General features: G+C 44.6%; 1 protein-coding gene across 1 annotated transcript in view; it reads left to right on the plus strand.

Annotated features, from left to right (window-relative positions):
* Positions 1–18619, plus strand: part of CHD7 (chromodomain helicase DNA binding protein 7) — a 181205-nt gene that overhangs the window by 83177 nt on the left and 79409 nt on the right. The window lies entirely within an intron of this gene.

Here is an 18619-nt window from a genome sequence, read left to right on the forward strand (position 1 = left end):
CATTTTTTTATTTATTTAAGAAATACGTGATCAGTGTAGTTCAGCAATTACTGGAAAATGTCTATACCTTTTTATTTTTGGAGGTCAGATTCTGAGAACTTTTGCTAAGTCTCTTTCCAGGGAGTGCTTTTGTTGCGCTGCCTTTCTTGATAATGAGGTGAGTGATTGTAATTTGTTCAGAATAGAGAGGCAACGTTTCTTGCCTGTTGAGTTTATTTACAATATTCAGATATGAGGTTAGAAACTCATTCATTCATTCATTATGTGAGATTGTGGAGGTATAAAAATAATCTATTCTCCCCTTAAATGAACCAAGAGGTCACCAGTTTGATTTCTGGTCAGGGCACATGCCCGGGTTGTGGGCTTGATCCCCAGGAGGGGGCATGCAAGAGGCAGCTGACAATGATATTTCTCTCTCATTGATGTTTCTCTCTATCGCTGTCCCTTCCGCTCTAAAAACAAATAAAAATATTATTAAAAAAACAAACGACAACAACAAAAATCCCCAGTTTGGCAGTGATGTAACTACAACGAAAAGAGAGAAGTAAAGACTTGCATGAGAATAGAAACACAGCTTAATTATTTGCAGGGCCAGAGAGAAAGGTGCTACTTGAATCAGGGGAAGAGGAGTGATAGAGAAATTTGTGCAGGCACAACACAGAACATGGTCCTTTCAGAAGATGGCAAATGTTTCAACCTTGCCTCGGACCAGTCAATAAAATGTCATTCATTTACATATGCATGTATTAGTCCCACAGTTATTTTAGGCACTCTTCTGGGCACCTTGGAGGTACAGCTGCTGCAAGGTGTTCATGAAGGAGAGCAGTTGTGGTCAGGACGCAGGGTGGACATGTGACATCCGTGTTAAAGTCGAAGGAGGTTTGGGAGATTTTGATATTCAATCAGTAAATACTAAGCCTGTGGTATATACCTCTCTCTCTCTCTCTCTCTCTCTCTCTCTCTCTCTCTCTCTCTCCCTCCCTCCCTCCCTCCCTCCCTCCCTCCCTCCCTCCCTCACACACACACACACACTCCTGGTTGTATATACTCCTGGATAAATAAGAACAGGAGCATAACATGCTGCTGTCGTTCAGGGGCTCACAGGCCAGAGAACTAGAGAGATCTTCTAATAAACAGTCAGGCAATGTGGTAAGTGGTACCTGGCCTTGTGAGGGTCTTTGACTCCACCTGGAGAGATCAGGGAAGGCCCCAGGAAGAGGCTATGCTTCAGCGGAGATTTGAAGATTGAGTAGGGTTTATCTGGGAGGAGAGGGTAGGAATGACATTCCAGGCAGGAGGAGTGACATGTCTACCAGCACTACGTTGGGAAAGAGCAGAGTACGTTCATGTGACTGCAGTTGTTAGCCAGGGAGAGCCAGCATGTGTTGGGGACAGAGGCAGGGCATGGAACTGGAAAGGGGGCCATGTGGGAGACCTTGACCAGCCACATGAGAGTCTCAGTTTTAACTGTAGCTGATGGAGAATCATGGACAGATAGTACAGAGAGAAGCAGGTCAGGTGATTTGTGTGTCAGAAGGATCTCTTTTTTATGATACAGAGAGTACGCTAGTCCCCCCTATCCACAGGGATGTGTTCCAAGACCCCCTGTGGATGGCTGGATCCATGGATGGTATTGAGCCCTGTATATATGCTATGTTTTTTCCTACACATACATATCTAGGATAAAGTTCAACTTATAAATTGGGACCAGTAAGAGATTAACAACAAAAATAAAACAGAACAATTACAGAAATATATTATAATACAAGTTCTGTGAATGTATTTGGGGCCATTATTAAGTAAAATAAGGTAACTTGAAGACAAGCACTGCAGTGCCACCACGGTGGATCTGATGGCTGAGATGGCTACTGAGTCACTACCCAGCGGGGAGTGTGTACACATGGGGACGCTGACAAAGAGGTGATTCACATCTCGGGTGGGATGGAGCAAGACGCGTGAGATTTCATCACACCTCTCAGAACCACATGCCATTGAAAAGTGGTGGTCTGTTTCTGGAATTTTCTATTTAGTACTTTTGGGTCATGGAAACCATGGAAAGTGAAGCAGTGGGTAAGGGAGGACTACCGTTCACTGAAGAAGGTCAGTACAGCAGGAACAAGGCTAGCTAAGAAGCTCTTGGGAGGGGCTGGGACCAGAGCGGAGAATGAAGGAGAGGCAGGTCTTAACTGCCAGCTGAGTGTGGCCGGTACAGATGAGAAAGAAATCGGGTTGGGTGACTGAGACTCACGTGGTAGTAACCAAGATGGCAAAGCAGGGTTGTCTATTGAGGAGAGAGATTGTGATTTTGGTTTTTGACTGCTGATCTGAAGGTGCTGGGGAAGATGCCCATCTCGGGGGAAACGGGCACCTGGGTCTGCTGGGCTGTGTCACGTGGACAGGGAATCGCGAGGAGCACCGGCGTGGAGGGGAAACAGCAGAGGAAGAGAGTCAGGAAAGGGCGGATGAGGGAGGGATGGTCAGCAGCAGGTACAGAGGAGAATAATGTTGTGGTAGCAAAGAGGTCTTCCCCGCCCAACTTTGATTTTTGAAAAAAAATTTTAGTCTCATAAAAGTTGGAGGAATGAACCATTCCCTGAGCACATGTTTATCATTTCGCATAAAAGCATTCATTGTTAACATTTTGTCACATTTGCTTTAATCTTCTGGTCCCTAAGACCTCCTGAAGGAAACAAGGGCGGGAACCATGGAGATATCAGTATTTCGGTAAGAGCTCTGAGAGCAGAGGCAGCCTGTGCGAAGGCCCTGAGGTAGAAGGGCCGTTGCCCTTCGTTGTTTGACCATAAGCAAGGAACAGTATGGTAGGAGTGTAAGAGAGCAAGGGGAGAATTGTAGGAGATGAAATTAGGGAGGTTTAAAGCCTTGTAGGCCATGGTGAGGACTTCAGATTTTACTATGAATGAAATGAGAAGATATTGGAGGTTTTGAATAGATGTGATATGTCATGGTCAGATCTGCTTTTTTTAAAGGATCACTTAGACTGTGTAGCAAATAGTCTGTCTAGGTGGGGTCAGTTACAGGAGCTCTTGCAGCAGCCTCGGCAAGGTCTTACAGTGCTTGGGCAGGACAGTGGTGGGAGAGGTTTTGAGGGTATTTCCTGTCTATGGTGAAGGTGGAGCCAAGAGGATTTACAGAAAGGATTGAAGGTGGTTCGAGACTAAGTGAAGAGTCAGGGATGACTCCTTGCATTTGAGTTCTGCTGCTGGTGGAGTAACAATGTACAGAGGTGGAGTTTGGTGGAGAAATCAAGAATTGGTTTTGGAATGCATTAAATTTGCGATGCCTATTCGCACATCCAAGTGGTTATATCCAGTAGACAGTTGGGTAGAGAAGTATAAAGCTCAAGGGAGTGGTCTGGGCTCAATGAAGAGCTTTGGGAATAACAGCCTATAGGTAGTATTTCGAGCCATGGCCCCTGTGAGGGAGGAGGCACGGGCAGAACTGGGATCCGAACACGAAGGCCTGGAGCACCTCAGGAGTTACAGATGGAGAAGGGCATGAGAAAGCAGTCAAGAAAGAGCCTGCGGTGGGAGGAGGGAGGCTGTCCTGGAAGTCATGTGGAGGAGCCAGGAGCGAGCAGCTGTGCCAGATCCTGCTGACAGGCCAGGAGCAGCGAGAGGGAGAGAGCGGGCCAGTGGAGGTCACCTTGGAGAGCGCTGTTTCTATAGGATATTTGTGTGGTTAGGACAAATTCAGGAGTGAGTGGAAGGAGGAGGAAGACAGCAAATATTGTCACTCTTTGGAGGATTCTGCCCTTCAAGGGAGCGAAGAAAGTTGGCGACAGTCTGGGGAAGATGGGGGGTCCAGAAAGGCTCAATAAATATTTGAAAAAAATGAACGAGGGTTGGAAAGACCCATCCTGTAGGTGGAGAGAACTGTGGAAAGGCAGGAAGCAAATAAAAAAGTAGGCTGGTAGATACATCTGGAGTACATAGCTATTTAATCATTCCCTGGGGTGGACTTCTTTTAATTGACCATTTTCAGGAGTGTTGCTAGAAGGGTGGCACGTGTTGGGGTGACTTGAAGCCTGAGTAGGGTATGCCTTGGTGGATGTTTTTGGCTTCGGAAGCTCGCAGCCCTCAGTGGTGAAGATTTGCTGCTGCAGCCGCATTCTCAGCTGTGCCCAGAGGACTTCGGGTCTCTGGAAACTCCCTGTCCCTGTGCCCCTGAATTCAGCACTGTCCCCTCTGAAAGCCTCCACAGGCCTTTTCTGGGTGAGAGATTTTCCTTGTGCAGCAGCTCTTATATGTGATTTCTTATGGTCCTGGGACTCATGCCGAGTGACTTCGGGCTTTTTGTTTGTTTGTTTGAATCTTGAATTCTTGCCCCACCCCTGTCACCTCTCCATGGTGCAGGTCTACGAGTTCAGAGAAAACCTAGTCGATGTTCGTTAGGTATAAAAAATTAGATTATGTATTACGGGAGTACTATTCTGAAAGTTTCCCTTTTTTATGGGGAAAGTAAATTGTGCAACAAATTAGAGATTTTGTTGTACTAATTCTGGTATGTCTTATTTAATTTTGGGCTTTCTACCGTAGGTTTTTTAATCAGTCTCATTTACTTTTTGTGTTTATCTGAGAAACTTTCTTAGCATTTCCCTCTGAAATCATCTTCACTTCCCCACTTCACCTTACAGATGCTCATTTCTTTTTAGGCATGTGGGGTAGAGGTCATTTGAGCAGGACTGAAGCCAGATTTTAGCAGTAGAGACCTAATCTTAGAGTTAGGAGGGGCTTGTAAGTCAGCTGCCCCAACTTCATCTCACTGGAGTGGGGCTTCTTGGGACAGTCGTCATCTCACTTGGTCATGAAAGCTCCCACAGAGCAGATGGTCAAAAACCAACCCGAATAGCGAATCCCTTAGTCCCGTGGTCGGCAAACTGCGGCTCGCCAGCCACATGCGGCTCTTTGGCCCCTTGGAGTGTGGCTCTTCCACAAAATACCACGTGTGGGCGTGCACGTACAGTGCGATTGAAACTTCGTGGCCCATGCGCAGAAGTCGGTATTTTGTGGAAGAGCCACACTCAAGGGGCCAAAGAGCCGCATGTGGCTTGCGAGCCGCAGTTTGCCGACCACTGCCTTAGTCCATCCTGCTGTTCTTCCTTTTGACAACTTATCTAGAAAGAGATGCCAGCGCAGAGGGGAAACACCCAAGCAAGCATCGCGTTCTCCACGAATGCTGAGGGGGCTGCAGACCCACCTCACCCTGCCGGACCTTCGGGTCGCCTGGGCCAACGCTGCTCTGTGGCTGCCCCCCTCCTGTCCCTGTGGTCCTTCCCGGTTGGAGGTAAATCTGTTCTGCGTGTTGTTTCCTGTTTGCCAGGAGTTCCTGGAGATGATTATGGTAGCATATAAAAACTTGTGAGATTGTTGCCAAGAGAATTTCTATTTACGTTTCTGAATGTGCCATCATGAAAGCTAAAGAGAATGTCTTTAGGTTCTTGAATTGAGCAGTGGTTAGTGTTGGATGTCAGTTCATTAGTAAATTTTGCACCTACAGAGCTTATTATCCTAATACTTTTGATGAATTAAAAAAGCCTCACTCCTTTGCTGATGTTCATATATATTGTTAAAACCCACCATCTTACTGCCAGTTACATTCTTATTCACCCCCTCTAAGCTGTATTTTAAAAGCGTATATGAAGAATATAAATATTTGTCTTAGACACAAATGATGATATTTTGTCAGAAGTCATCTGCAGTTACCCATTTTTAGAACAGATGTGTTTTTTAATGGAAATAAATTAAAACAGAAACAAATTGCTCAAGTACAGATGATTACCTAATGGCATCTTTTAGCATTTTAAAAATGCTTAACTAGACACAAGTATCCTGAGAACTGTAAAGAAGGCGCTGAATGGACGTTGACGTTAAGGCGCGGGGTAAATCCCACAGCAGTTTAAACTCAAGCAGCTTAGTTCAGAGGGTACTGCTGTTTTATAACCATATTTAAAAATCTGTTCCTCTTTCACTCCCTCAAACTGAGTTCGGGGATATAATGGATCCCATTATAGGTAAAAGGTCTGTGACTCAGCCATCGAGCTACTCAAACTCTTGGCTGTTTTAATTGCCACCATTAAAGCTTTAGTACTTTTATCTCATAAAAATAGATATCATTGATGTAAAATGTGTGCCTGTTGAAGATACATTTGTACCTCTGCCCTGATGGTTAGCTAATCATCCAGTTTTGTTTGAAGTTAGGTTTTATGCAGCTGGGAACTTGACATAGATCAAGAAATTGTTCAGATTTTAGTGATGCAAGTAAGAAAAACATCCCATGTAGTAATAAGAGTAATATGTAGCTAGAATACCTTCCAAAAAAGATACTTAATTTTGTTTTGGTTTACATCTTAACTACATTTAATTGATGGGACGATGGTGGACTTCTACCAGGCTCCTCCTGGAACCCAAGAGAATTGTAATGTTTCCCCGATTCTAATGCTGTGACTTCAACAGTTTAAGGGAACTGTGGGAACCACTGGCTTGTTTCTATGTGACATATATGTGTAAACTTCAGTATCGTCATCGACAGCATTTCTCTGCCTATCTTCTCGAAGGGGAAAATACCAAGGTGTGAAGGAAACTCCAAGAACACAGTGGGAGCTAAATGTTAAAGTGTGAAAAGCTACTTTGTTCTGTGCTTCCCCCCGCCAGTATGCTTGGGAGGCACAGCCACTCATTATTCATATGGCTGCACACAAGGTATAATGTCTCCAGAAGGGATCCACAGTGAGTTCATCTCGAGAAAGTGATACTTCCTAGCCCTTAGCACACATTTATTTCTCTGTGGTATAATAAAACAGCAGATCATTGGTGGGCAGTTTCTTAAGTTATTACATGTTCTGCAGTTGTAATTGTGGAATTGTAATCAGATAAGTGGGAAAAAAATCTGCCTGTACAAGGGACTCAAATCTGAAACAGTTCTAAACTAAAACCTACCCATGGATGAAGCATTTGTGAGTGTGTATGGGTGTGTGGGTGGGGGATATATTTGTGTGTGTGTGTGTGTGTGTGTGTGTGTTCGTGCCCAGCTGTGTAGATTCAATTATAATAATTTTCTCAGTTGCATAACATTGCTGTTTGTTTATGACTGCGTTATTAGTCAGTGAATGAACCTCCCTCTTTTTGACCCTTCAGCAGTGTTTATACAGTACTTAATTGCTCTGGTATCTACTGCTTCGTGTGTAATTCCAGCTGGAAGGAGTCATGGGGACACCATCCCCTGTAAGTGTTAAACTGTTTCTGATGTGCAATAAACTGTCTTTTAAAATAAGTACCAGGAACCTTTAATATTGTTTATAGTGCAGTTTCCTATATATTTTACTTGAAAATGAAGTTATTTGCTTTTCTTTTAGAAAAAAGTATTCAGAGAGGAAGGAAGAGGGAGAGAGAGAAACATCAACGATGAGAGAGAATCATTGATCAGCCATCTCCTGCACTCCCCACACTCGGGATTGAGCTCCCAACCTGGGCATGTGCCCTGACCAGGAATCGAACCCTGACTTCCTGGGTCGACGCTCAACTACTGAGCCATGCCGGCTGGGCAGTTATTTCCTTTTAGGAATGTCCTCCCTGGGATGGTGTGAGTGGTGACTAACTGTCTGACAGTGCCAGGCTGCAGCGTGCCTGTGACGGCACAGCCTGTATTCCTCTGGGCTCTTCAGTCTGAGTGGGTCCCAACTCTGTCCAGCTGTTCCCCGCACCAGCGCCCGTTGCCATCACAGCTTCCTCCTGCTGGAGACACTTTTGGGAGTGCAGGCGCTGCGGGCCTAGGCAGGTGGGCGTAATGGCCGGATGTGCGCTCTGCAGAGAGCTGCCTGGGTTGAATCCTGACTCTTCTGAGAACCAGCTTTTGGTGACTTTGGACAACTTTCTTAACCTCTTTGTGCGCCTTGGTGTTCCCACTTACAAAGCGGGGACGTTTCCTAAGGTGGCTGTGGCCCCGGAGCAGTGCTGGTCACCGAAGCGCTCGGTGTTACCGTCAGCAGCAGCTGCAGCACCGAGTGTCAGGGACGCCCCTGGGCTGTGTTCATGTGGAAGGACACAAGTCCGGCGCAGGAGGGGATCCTGGGTGGGGACAGACGGAAAACGTTTCAGATGAGAGTGGCAGAGGACGCTACCGTATGTGTCGGTTGCTTATTGTTACATGACAACTTTCATGGCTAAACACAGCATCTCTCAGGTTCTGCAAGTCGGGGCCTGAGCACAGCTTCGCAGGGTCCTCTGCTTAGACGCCAGGTCTAAGACGGCTGTTTTCAGGCGTCAGGATTGCCTTCTCGCCTGGCGTTCTGACTGGGGGGAAGGACCTGCTTCCACCTCCATTTGGGTTGTTGACGGATTTCATGTCTGGCTGCTCTGGGATTGGGGCTTCAGTTCCTGCACCCGCCACCCTGCCCTCTGCTTCTCACGGCTCCTTGCAGTTCTCACCTGGTGGGTTTCCCCTTACGGTCAAAGCCAGCATCCGAGATAGTCTCTGACCCTCACGGGGAGCCTGCCCCCCTTTACACACTTCCCCTGGTAGGTCAGGCCCACCCCGGAGAATCTCCCCTTCAAGGAACTCAGAACCAACTGATTTGGGACCTTACCCCCCTGTGAAATTCTTCCACCTCTGCCATGTTCTGTTGCCAGAAGGCACAGGTCCCCCCCGCAGTCAGGAGGAGGAGAGCATGAGGCCCCCGTAGAATTCTACCTCCTACAAGATGTGGGTGAGTTTTTAATAAGACCAAAGTAAGCAGTAAGCATTTCTTGCCAACTAAATTTGCTAAACTCACAATCTCTGAAACTTGCCTAGAGTGGGTAAATTAGCTTTATCATTAAGCTCCTTGTAAATTGATCTCCCCCACCACTCCAAGACTGTTCTATTCCCATTTCTACACAAACCTCTGGGGTTGGTCAGTGTTAGGTAAAGACACACCTTGCTTTCAGTCTATTGAAGTCTGACTTTTTAAATTCCTAGGAATAGCAGAGTGAGTTGCTTTTAATATTGATGTTTATAGGGTAGTAGACACCTAAATGCAAAAACTTGGTATAAGTTGCTTTTCCAGAGCCAAACTTCATACATTTTACCTTTCCAATTTAGGGCTCAAACATGCTACAGGGTATAACAGTGATAGCAAAATACAATGTAAGTGTACAGCAAAGAATTTTTGAATTGAACTTTTTAGTATGTAAGTTTGGTCTTTGTCTTAACTCCCTTTCAGTGGTTCTATTTATGCAAAACATTTTGGCCAGCCCAGAAGCACTGATGTTTTGTGTTTTGCTGAGTTTGATTACTAGTCAGCTGGGTAGTTTCTGGTCTAGATGGCTGCTGCCAAATTCAAGCCTCCACACACTTCTTCGAGAACAATGTGGACCTAAGAGCTAACTTGAAATAAGCAAGCGCACTGAGAGTTGGGCCCTTAGAGTGAGCCAACTACGGGAGCACTATATGCAAGGTGGTGAAGAAAAGTAAGAAGGAAGGGAAGGGAGAGATAGGAAAACTAACTTTGTTACGGTCCCTGAGCCTATTCATTTATTTTTTTAAATTTTTACTTTTAGGAAGTTATGTTTGGTTGAACATATAGCACTTGGTGATTTGGAACAAGAGAGTGAAGTGTGACTGACTGTATCCGAGACTCCTCTAATGGGTTTATGGTTCGGTTTGCTTATTGTCAGTCAGAGACGCCATGATGTCCATGGGGCAGACCTTGCATTTTTTTTTGCGGGGGGGGGGGGGCGGGGGAGGGGGTGCTGTTGGAGAATGGGTGTAGTCTCTCAGCAGCCCTGCTGTGTCCTGGGGGCTACCCCCACCCCCAACCCCACCCCCGTGGACAAGGAGGCCTAAGCAGTTATTCGCCATCACTGCAGTAGACTTGAATTGTATCCAGCTGGGGTGGTTTCTGTTTCTCCTCTGCCCAGAGAAGCCAGGCTCTATTGCTCCCTCTACGTGTTTTCCCCTCAATTAAAAGCACTTCAGGAAATGGTTCTCAAGGCCAGGAACACGGTCTGATTACTTGCGTACCCTTTTTCAAAAACTAGCACATGTAAAAGCACAGTTCACGTCTTATATAAACAATTAAGCTAATTTCCCCAAGCATTTATGTAGCAGTGGAGATACATCCAAAGTATGTTGAGTTTAACATCAGTTCTGTGCCCTCGGCGTGCATGTGTGGGGTGTGTGTGTGTGTGTGTGTGTGTGTAGACACATTATTGCAGTGACATGGTCCTTAAATGCAAACCTGCTACTTCGCCTGGTGCTTTTCCTAGGAAGTAGAATCATCTGTTACCAAACTGGAGAAAAGAACTGCATTAGATTTCTTTTTTTTTTTTTAAATATATTTTATTGATTTTTTACAGAGAGGAAGGGAGAGAGATAGAGAGCTAGAAACATCGATGAGAGAGAAACATCGACCAGCCGCCTCCTGCACATCTCCTACTGGGGATGTGCCCGCAACCCAGGCACATGCCCTTGACCGGAATCGAACCTGGGACCCTTCAGTCCGCAGGCCGATGCTCTATCCACTGAGCCAAACCGGTTTCGGCTAGATTTCTTGAAATATAGTAGATTGGATTAAAAGTCATATAAGCTGGTTTTATTTCAAAAATGTGGTTTTGGGAGAGTTTTTAAGGGAGAGCAGGCAATGGGATTATCTTTTCTTTTTTCTGTTTCTTTTTTTTTTTTTTCTTTTTTTTTTTTTTTTTACCTGATCCTGGTTTTGGAAGACTCAGTTCAGTTCCTGGGACACAAAGCAGGTTGATTGAATTGAATTCAGTTTTTATCCAACAGGGTGATTTTGAGATTCAAGTTGGGTAATGCTTGTTAGCTGCAAAGTATAATGCGAATTTCAATTCTTAATTTTTATCTTTGGGAGAAAAGTTAGTGGTTCTCTACAGCTTTAGTTTGAAATTAAACTAGAATTCTCTCCTAACCCTTTGAAGGCAAAAATTCTAAAACTGCATTAAATTAAAAGCCATTTTAGCCTGTAGATTAGGGTTAAGGTCTTAGAACTAAGACCTTTGTGGGTGGAGAAGGACAGCAAGTGGCTTCCCAGGCTTGTGCTGTGGTCACAACCGGGCTTGGAGACCTCCCCGCGCCCCTCTGCAGCCACGCGTGGGCCACGGTCACCTTCACGCTGGCTTTGCAGCCACATCTGGGTTAGAATCTCGGGTTTGCCATTTTCTGGCTGTGTAACTTTGGGTAAGTTCGTCTTAAAGCGTCATTTTTAAAAGCAGTGCACCTCACCCACCTCATAGGGTTGTTATAGGGACTTGGGAGATAAGTAAGATGCTTAGCAGAGCACACAGCACATTCAGTCCAGTGTCCCAGGATGACAGTCCCGGTGCTGCCTCTGCCCGAACACCAGGCTGCACCCTGTACCCTTTTCTCCGTCACCCCGAGGGGCCAGGCTGGAGGCAGCCTTGCAGGCGCCACAGCAGCGTGTGACAGCCTGGTCAGTGTCAGCACAAGTGCACATAGGATTCCTCAGACACTTAGAAAGGGGTTAACATTGGTGGAGTTCCACTGCTGTGTTATTCTAGTCAATCTGATTGTAAAAAGAACACCACAACACAGTGCTTTACACATTAAAAATGCTACTTGTGGCCCTAGCCGGTGTGGCTCAGTTGGTTGGGTGTCCTTCTGTGCACCAAAAAGTTGTTGGATCAATTCCTGGTCAGGGCACATGCCTAGGTTGTGAGCTCTCACATCAGTGTTTCTCGTTCTCTCCCTCTCCCTTCCTCTCTCTCTAAAAATCAATTACCTATCATCTATCTATCATCTACCTATAATAAAAGCATAATATGCAAATTGACCAAAAGACCGAACAGCAGAACAACCGTCTGGACAACCTTCTGGACGACCATGCTATGACACGCACTGGCGCCAGGCCAGCCAAGGGAGGTGTGATGTAATTGGTCGGGCACTCCTCCATCGCCCCACAATTGCCCTAAAGAGGGGTGATCAATGGGGGGGGGACTCCACGATTGCCCCAAAGAGGGAGACCAAGGCTACCAGGTAGGTGGCGCTGCGTCAGGTGGGCAAGGCCTCCCTCTGCAGGGCGATCAATTTGAGGGTTCTGTGATGGATAGCCCCACAGAGGGAGGCCCAGGCCACCAGCCAGCGACACTGTGGCGGGTGTGTGGGGCTGGCCAGCGATCACTCCACAGAGGGAGGCCCAGGCCAGCCAAGCAATTGCACCCCGTGCCTATCGCCCACAGAAGGAGGCGACTGGTGGCAGGAGAGGGGGGGCAGCACTGCACAGATGGTAAGCAGTGGCAGTGGTGGGGGCGTGGCCAGCTGCCAGCAGCCAGCAGCAGTGGGTGGGTGGGGGGAAGGAAAGTCCTGATAGGCCCTGATTGATGGCCAGGCCTAGGGACCCTACCTGAGGGGTCCCGGATTGTGAGAGGGCACAGGCTGGGCTGAGGGACGCCCCCGACCCCCGCCTCCCATGCACGAATTTTGTGCACCTGGACCTCTAATATATATATATTGCACAATTACTTAAAATACGCTATTTGGGACAATTCCTATAGTAGAGTTTCACTCCTAATGGTCAGTACTCAATATCTGATATGAAACTATGTAACATTAAATTTAACCTAACCACTTAGTTCATTATTTTGGACTCTATTAATTCAGAATGTTTATATTTTAGATGCCATGAAAGCGACTCATTAATTTGTAGCTGTTTAAGATTTTGCTTGTATGGCAGATCTATTCGAGGACAATTTAAAAACACAAGTGGAAAATCAGAGGTTCAAAAGGCCTTCGGATGGTTTTTCAATGAGCTATGTATTTCATCAGTAATTTAAAAAAATTAATTCTAAAATGTAATGATTCTGAGTTACAGGCAAAGATAAAATATTATGTTATGATATTTCAACAGTCACTTTATTTAACTTGGTAATTATCTTGACTGTATATATAACAGAAATTATATGTCATCTTTATATGATTATACCAATATTCCTATTTTATTCCTACCAGTGACTTAATTGCGCATAAAAGAACCTGCCAATGCAGTGTTCTGTTTAAGTGCTTTTTATATAACATTACATTTGTTCATACAGTCATATGCTACCTTATAAAACATTTGATAGCCACTAATTTGAGGGATGGGTGCTCACGCTTACGTGCACACATACACACACATATACACACACATACTTATCCCCATCCCATAGGAGCAGATGACTTGGCCCTGCTTTGGCTTGTATCAGTAGAATTCAAAGTATATTTTAAAGAACACTTCCATTCAAGATAGTAAGATAGTCTTGGAAAAAAGGGATGCTGCCAATAAACACCTTTAGGACACACTGTGTACCAGCTCCCCTCAGCGTGCAGAAAGGGCTTGCAGTAAAAAAGACCATTTTATTTTGTTCAGCCCAGAAATTTCTAAACCCGTATAGCCCGAGTCTTCTTTTTATGTAACAGCTTTAAATATATATATATATATATATATATATATATATATATATATATTTACTGATTTCAGAGAGGAAGGGAGAGGAAGAGAAACATCAATGATGAGAGACAATCATTGATTGGTTGCCTCCTGCACATTCCCCCCACGCCAGGGATCAAGCCCACAACCTGGGCATGTGCCCTTGACTGGAATCGAACCCTGGACCCTTTAGTCCACAGGCCAGTGCTCTATCCACTGAGCCAAACCAGCTAGGGCTGTAACAGCTTTTAATACTCTAAACCTAAAAAGTTGTTCTGTACATTTTCCCTTGTTAACTAATTTGTACGACCAACAATCCAATATTGTTCAGTTGTTTATTTGGTTCATAAATGTACTCATTCATTAAATAATTTTTTTCTAGAAATGGTTAAGAATAAGCTCAATAAAACTAATATAAAAGGCTTGAACTTGAGGCCCTGACTCTAACACCAAAATTAGCCAAGCAGAAAATATTCCAACCCTTGATTCTCAAGAATATTTTTATGCTTATTTTATATCAAAGTTAAAAATTATTTTAGTTGACTGTTTAATGTCTGCTCATTTTGATCTAATCCCCCACAAAGACGGTTTTAAAAGCTTGCTTGTAGTGCATTTTTATGCCCTCAGTCATCCAATCTCGGTCATGGTTCATTTCAGGCATGATTTCATTGAAGGCTGGTTCCATGCAGGGACCCCAGGCCGGCACCTGGCTGACGGTTTTCAGGAAGCCTCCTCAGGGTCAGCTGGGTCAGGTGCTCTGCGCCCACCTGGCAGCCCCTGTGGCTGCCTAGATCACTGTTAAATCTCAAATATTTGTTGAATGAGTAAATGAATTGGGCACCACATATTGAGTGCACCTTCTTTTTATCAACATCATTGACAAGAAAAGGGTGTTAAAATCTCAACAGGACTTCCTGAACCCTTGCTAAATGCACTTTTGAACCCTTGTCCCCTCTTCACTGACAATGGAGCTTCAGTGCTCATACTGGAATCCCTTCTTAAAAGAGTGTCAAGGGACCAGGAACCTCGCCTATATTGGAAAAAATAGGAGTGAAGAATGCCAGCAACAGCAATGTGTCTCCAAAGCCATTTAAAAAAGTTTCAATCTTAAATGAGTCCTTAATATTTATATTTTTACAAATCATTTAAATCCCAGTTCTGAGTGTTGTATTACTGCTCCGTGGGTCTTAATTGGTTTGCCCCTTCTGCACCAGAACCTTAGGTTCTCTGAGCTCAGTTTATGGAGAGGGACGTGTCTCCCAGGAGGGCCATCTTGCTCTTGTTCAGTTGGTAGTATCTTTCTTTTTTAAATCCTCACCCGAGGATATTTTTTTCCATTGATTTTTAGAGATAGTGGAAGGGAGAGGGAGAGACAGAGAGAAACACCGATGTGAGAGAGACACATCGATGGGTTGCCTTCCGCATGCCCCTGACCAGGGCTGGGAGCCTTCAACCGAGGTACGTGCCCTTGCCTGGAATCAAACCCAGGACCGTTCAGTCTACAGGCCGATGCTCTAGCCACTGAGCAACATTGGCTAGGGCTGTACCATCTTTTCTTTATCATAAAGTAGTATTTTGATTTTAGATTTTTTGTATCACTCAGTAAACAAAATGTTTGTCCGTAGGTGTCCTCTGTTGCAAAATGTTAGTTTGCAGAGATTGTGCGTGTGGGAAACATTGCACCCCGTTAGTGCTATGTTGCTCACCTGTGTTACTCGACAACGCTAACAGGTAGAGGCTTGGAGAATATGAAGCCACAACATGATTAAATAAGATTGAATTAGCAAAGGCTGACGAATGGTGGAGGAAAAGCTTCGCCTTACTCTCCTCATGCCCCTGAGCATGCTGAGCCACCTTCGCTTGAAGGTAGCAGAAGGATTGCCCTCGCCACAGCTCTCCCTTGGTTACATGTGCATCCTGTCTCTTCTGCTGTTTTATATAAGTTTTGTGTATTTGTCTAATTTATATGTTATGAAAACTGGAGTTAAGCATAAAAACAATTAACTTTAGTTTATGGTAATATTTTTGACAACATATATATCTTGGATCATTGTCATTTATAGTTTATAAGTATCAGTCATTCTGTTTTAGTTCTAGGAGTTCATGGCATAGTCCTTATATATTCCATACTATTCCAGCAGTCATATTGATGTATGATAGGAAATATTTTAAGCAGAAAGTCCTTTAGGGTGTATTTAAAAATACCTTTGGTATCCAACATTCTCCACATTTGCTCTAACGAATGAGGGGTTTTAAGAATGCCCTATATGGTAATATCAGATGCTAATGGCATTGATTATCTGTCAGACAGTGGGAATTGATGGGAAAATATCCACTTTAAAATTAAATAGCATTAGAGAATGTACCATGAGGGGTTGGGGGCAGGACATGGCCGGGCCGGGAGACTTTGTCAGGGTATTACTGTGAGCTCCAGGCCCCCCCCCCCCCCCACACACACACATGATTAAGGCAGGCCATCTGTTCTTTGTTAAATGTTTACAAAAACAGCTTTTCTCTAAAAGGTTCCAGGAGACGTAGGTCTGGTAAACACTATAATATTTCTGAACACCTTTTTCACCCGAAAACGTAATTGTGCTGCATATCCAACAGGATTAATAATTTTTTGTATTTAATCTTTACATTTCCTCCTCCTTATGAAAGATTAAATTTTTTCAGGGGTACTAATTTATGGCTTCATTTATTACTGAAGGGAGCATCTAAAATAATTTGTATGCTAAAGTGTGTAAATAAATTTTCAGTCATTTTATATTTGGTATTTTATGCTTTTTCTAATTTAGAAATGTGTACCAGGCATCTCTCATTAGAAGCCGGCACTTTGCTACGGGAGCCAGTGCCAGGCAGATTAAAGACAGGTACACAAACCCAGAATTAATTCACCCTTCTAAGCTCTATGCATTCTTTACTAGTAGACTTTTCTCTTTCCTTCCCTTTCTAGGAAATACTTTTTCTTACGTTTCCTGAAAAGTAGCTTGTTCCAAATAAGTTTGATCTCTATGTCCCTTATAAAAAAACCTAGAGGCCCGATGCACGAAATTTGTGCAAGGGAGTCAGCCCTCGCAGCCCTGGCTTCGTCCGGAAGGTCATTTGGCTCTTCGGACTAATTAGCATATTAGCTCTTTATCATATAGGATAGGATAGGTTAGGATAGGATAGGATAGGATAGGGCTTTTTCCTTTGATCTACATTAGAAGATAATATGGAGCAATGAATTCACCTTCAGCTTGAATAAAGCAGTTCACTCAGATTTCCATGAGTCCTCAGGTAACGATACTTTGGACAGAGCCTCGGTGGAGTTTTCCTCTGATGCCTGTGAGGGGAGAACCGAGGGCAGGGTGCTTTCCTCAGGGCTGGGTTGGCTGTGCTGTCCCCGCAGGGACCCTGGTCCTGTGGCCTTACATCCGCGTGTTCTTCTTAAACCTGTGCCCTTGCTTCTCTCTCCCCTTCCATGCCCTCACTCTTTGAGGCTCACTCTCTCAGTATGATGACGAAAGGGCGCTATGTGTTTTAAGTTCTTCTAATACCAGAGGATTTTGGAAAGGACTTCGGACTCCATCTGACCCAAATCCTCCATTTTGCAGTTGAAGAAAGTGAGCCCCAGATGACTGCAATGATTTCCCCGAGAATAGAGCGAACGGCAGTGCCCAAGACTAGAATTTTTCTCTCTTACCTCACAGTTCCCGGCTCTTTCTCCCGTACTTGTGCAGATGGAGAACTGAATATAGATTTCTTTAATAACCATGGTAGGTTTTAATGGAAACAGTGTAACTACTTTTTCTCAGGTAGTGACTTTTAAAAAAAGTGATTTTAGGTCACCAAACTCTTTGGAAAAATCAAGTGGAACCTGTGGAGCCTTTCCCAAAAGGATACCCTTGTGTCCGATTTCAGGGATGGGCAGAGTTTGGATTTAGGAAAACTAGTCTCAGATCTCTCCTCTGTTCCCTGCTGTGTGGCCTTGGGTGGTCACACAACCTGCTCGGACTGTACTTCCTTTCTGAAAGATGGGGGAAAATTATCACATCTTCCTTCTGAGATTCAGATGAACTAATCCTACAAGTACCCAGTGCAGTACATGGCATGAAATAGATGCTCAATAAGAGTTAGTTGTACAGTGGGGCCTTGACTTACGAGTTTAATTCGTTCCGAGACCGAGCTTGTTAACTCAAATTACTCTATCAACTCAATGCAAAAAAATCGGCCAAGAGACAGCTGGTATCTCAAAAAACTCGTTAGTCGGGACACTTGTAAGTCAAGGCCCCACTGTATTGGAATCTGATTTATAGTACTTGCTGATGGTAAAACATAACTTCTGAGTTACTCCCGAGTCCTCTGCAGACCTGGACCTGGACTGCCTGGCATTCTCCTCTCTTGGAGGTGCTGTGGCGAGGGGTGTGGGCTCTGCAGCCATCAGCTCTGATGTCAGCCTCAGTTCTGTCACTTACCGACCGTAGCTCGCTACTGCATCTTAGCGTGTCAGTGTCCATCCCTAGCTCTTGGGGCTGGTGTGGGGATTGAATGGTGTCAGGGGTGTAGTGTACTCAGCACATGTTTAGCATATAGTCAGATTGTTTAGTAAAGGCTAGCAGTTAATTATTATTTACATTATAGTTACTATTGAGTGTCTGGAGAATGTATGGAAAGGGCAGAAAGTGAGTGGCAGTCCAACCCCTGAAAACTTTGGAATGTCAGGGTTCATGAGATGTCATGCTTGACCGTGGGGGTAACACCAACCCTGCCTGGTTTGCATCCTGACTGCCAGGTGGAGTTCCTGACTCTGATCCCAGACGATCGCTGAGCACCCCATCCCAGTTGCTGGTATTCTCAGTGGTATTTCTGACAAGGCATGCTGCAAGGACTATTTGGGTTCTCTCTCCCTCAATTAAATTTGGAAATCTAAAACGTAATAATTTATGAAAAACACTATCTGCATTTCATATTAGTACAAGAAATGTAACCAGATGAAGACTTTGTGCTTTTAATTTGGCATTTTCATGTTATTTAGACCAGAAATGACCTGCACTGTTTAAGATTGATGTGTTCACACTTTGACTTTAAGCTTCCACGGGCCCTGAATCTTGCAGTGCCCACTTGGTACACTTGTTCTTTTTTAAAGTGGCTTAATTAGGTATCTTTTGAGTTCCTATTCCCGCATGGGGAAAAGAA

The sequence above is a fragment of the Myotis nattereri genome (genome assembly GCF_964212035.1).
Source record: "Myotis nattereri genome assembly, chromosome: 17".
Taxonomy (NCBI): domain Eukaryota; kingdom Metazoa; phylum Chordata; class Mammalia; order Chiroptera; family Vespertilionidae; genus Myotis; species Myotis nattereri.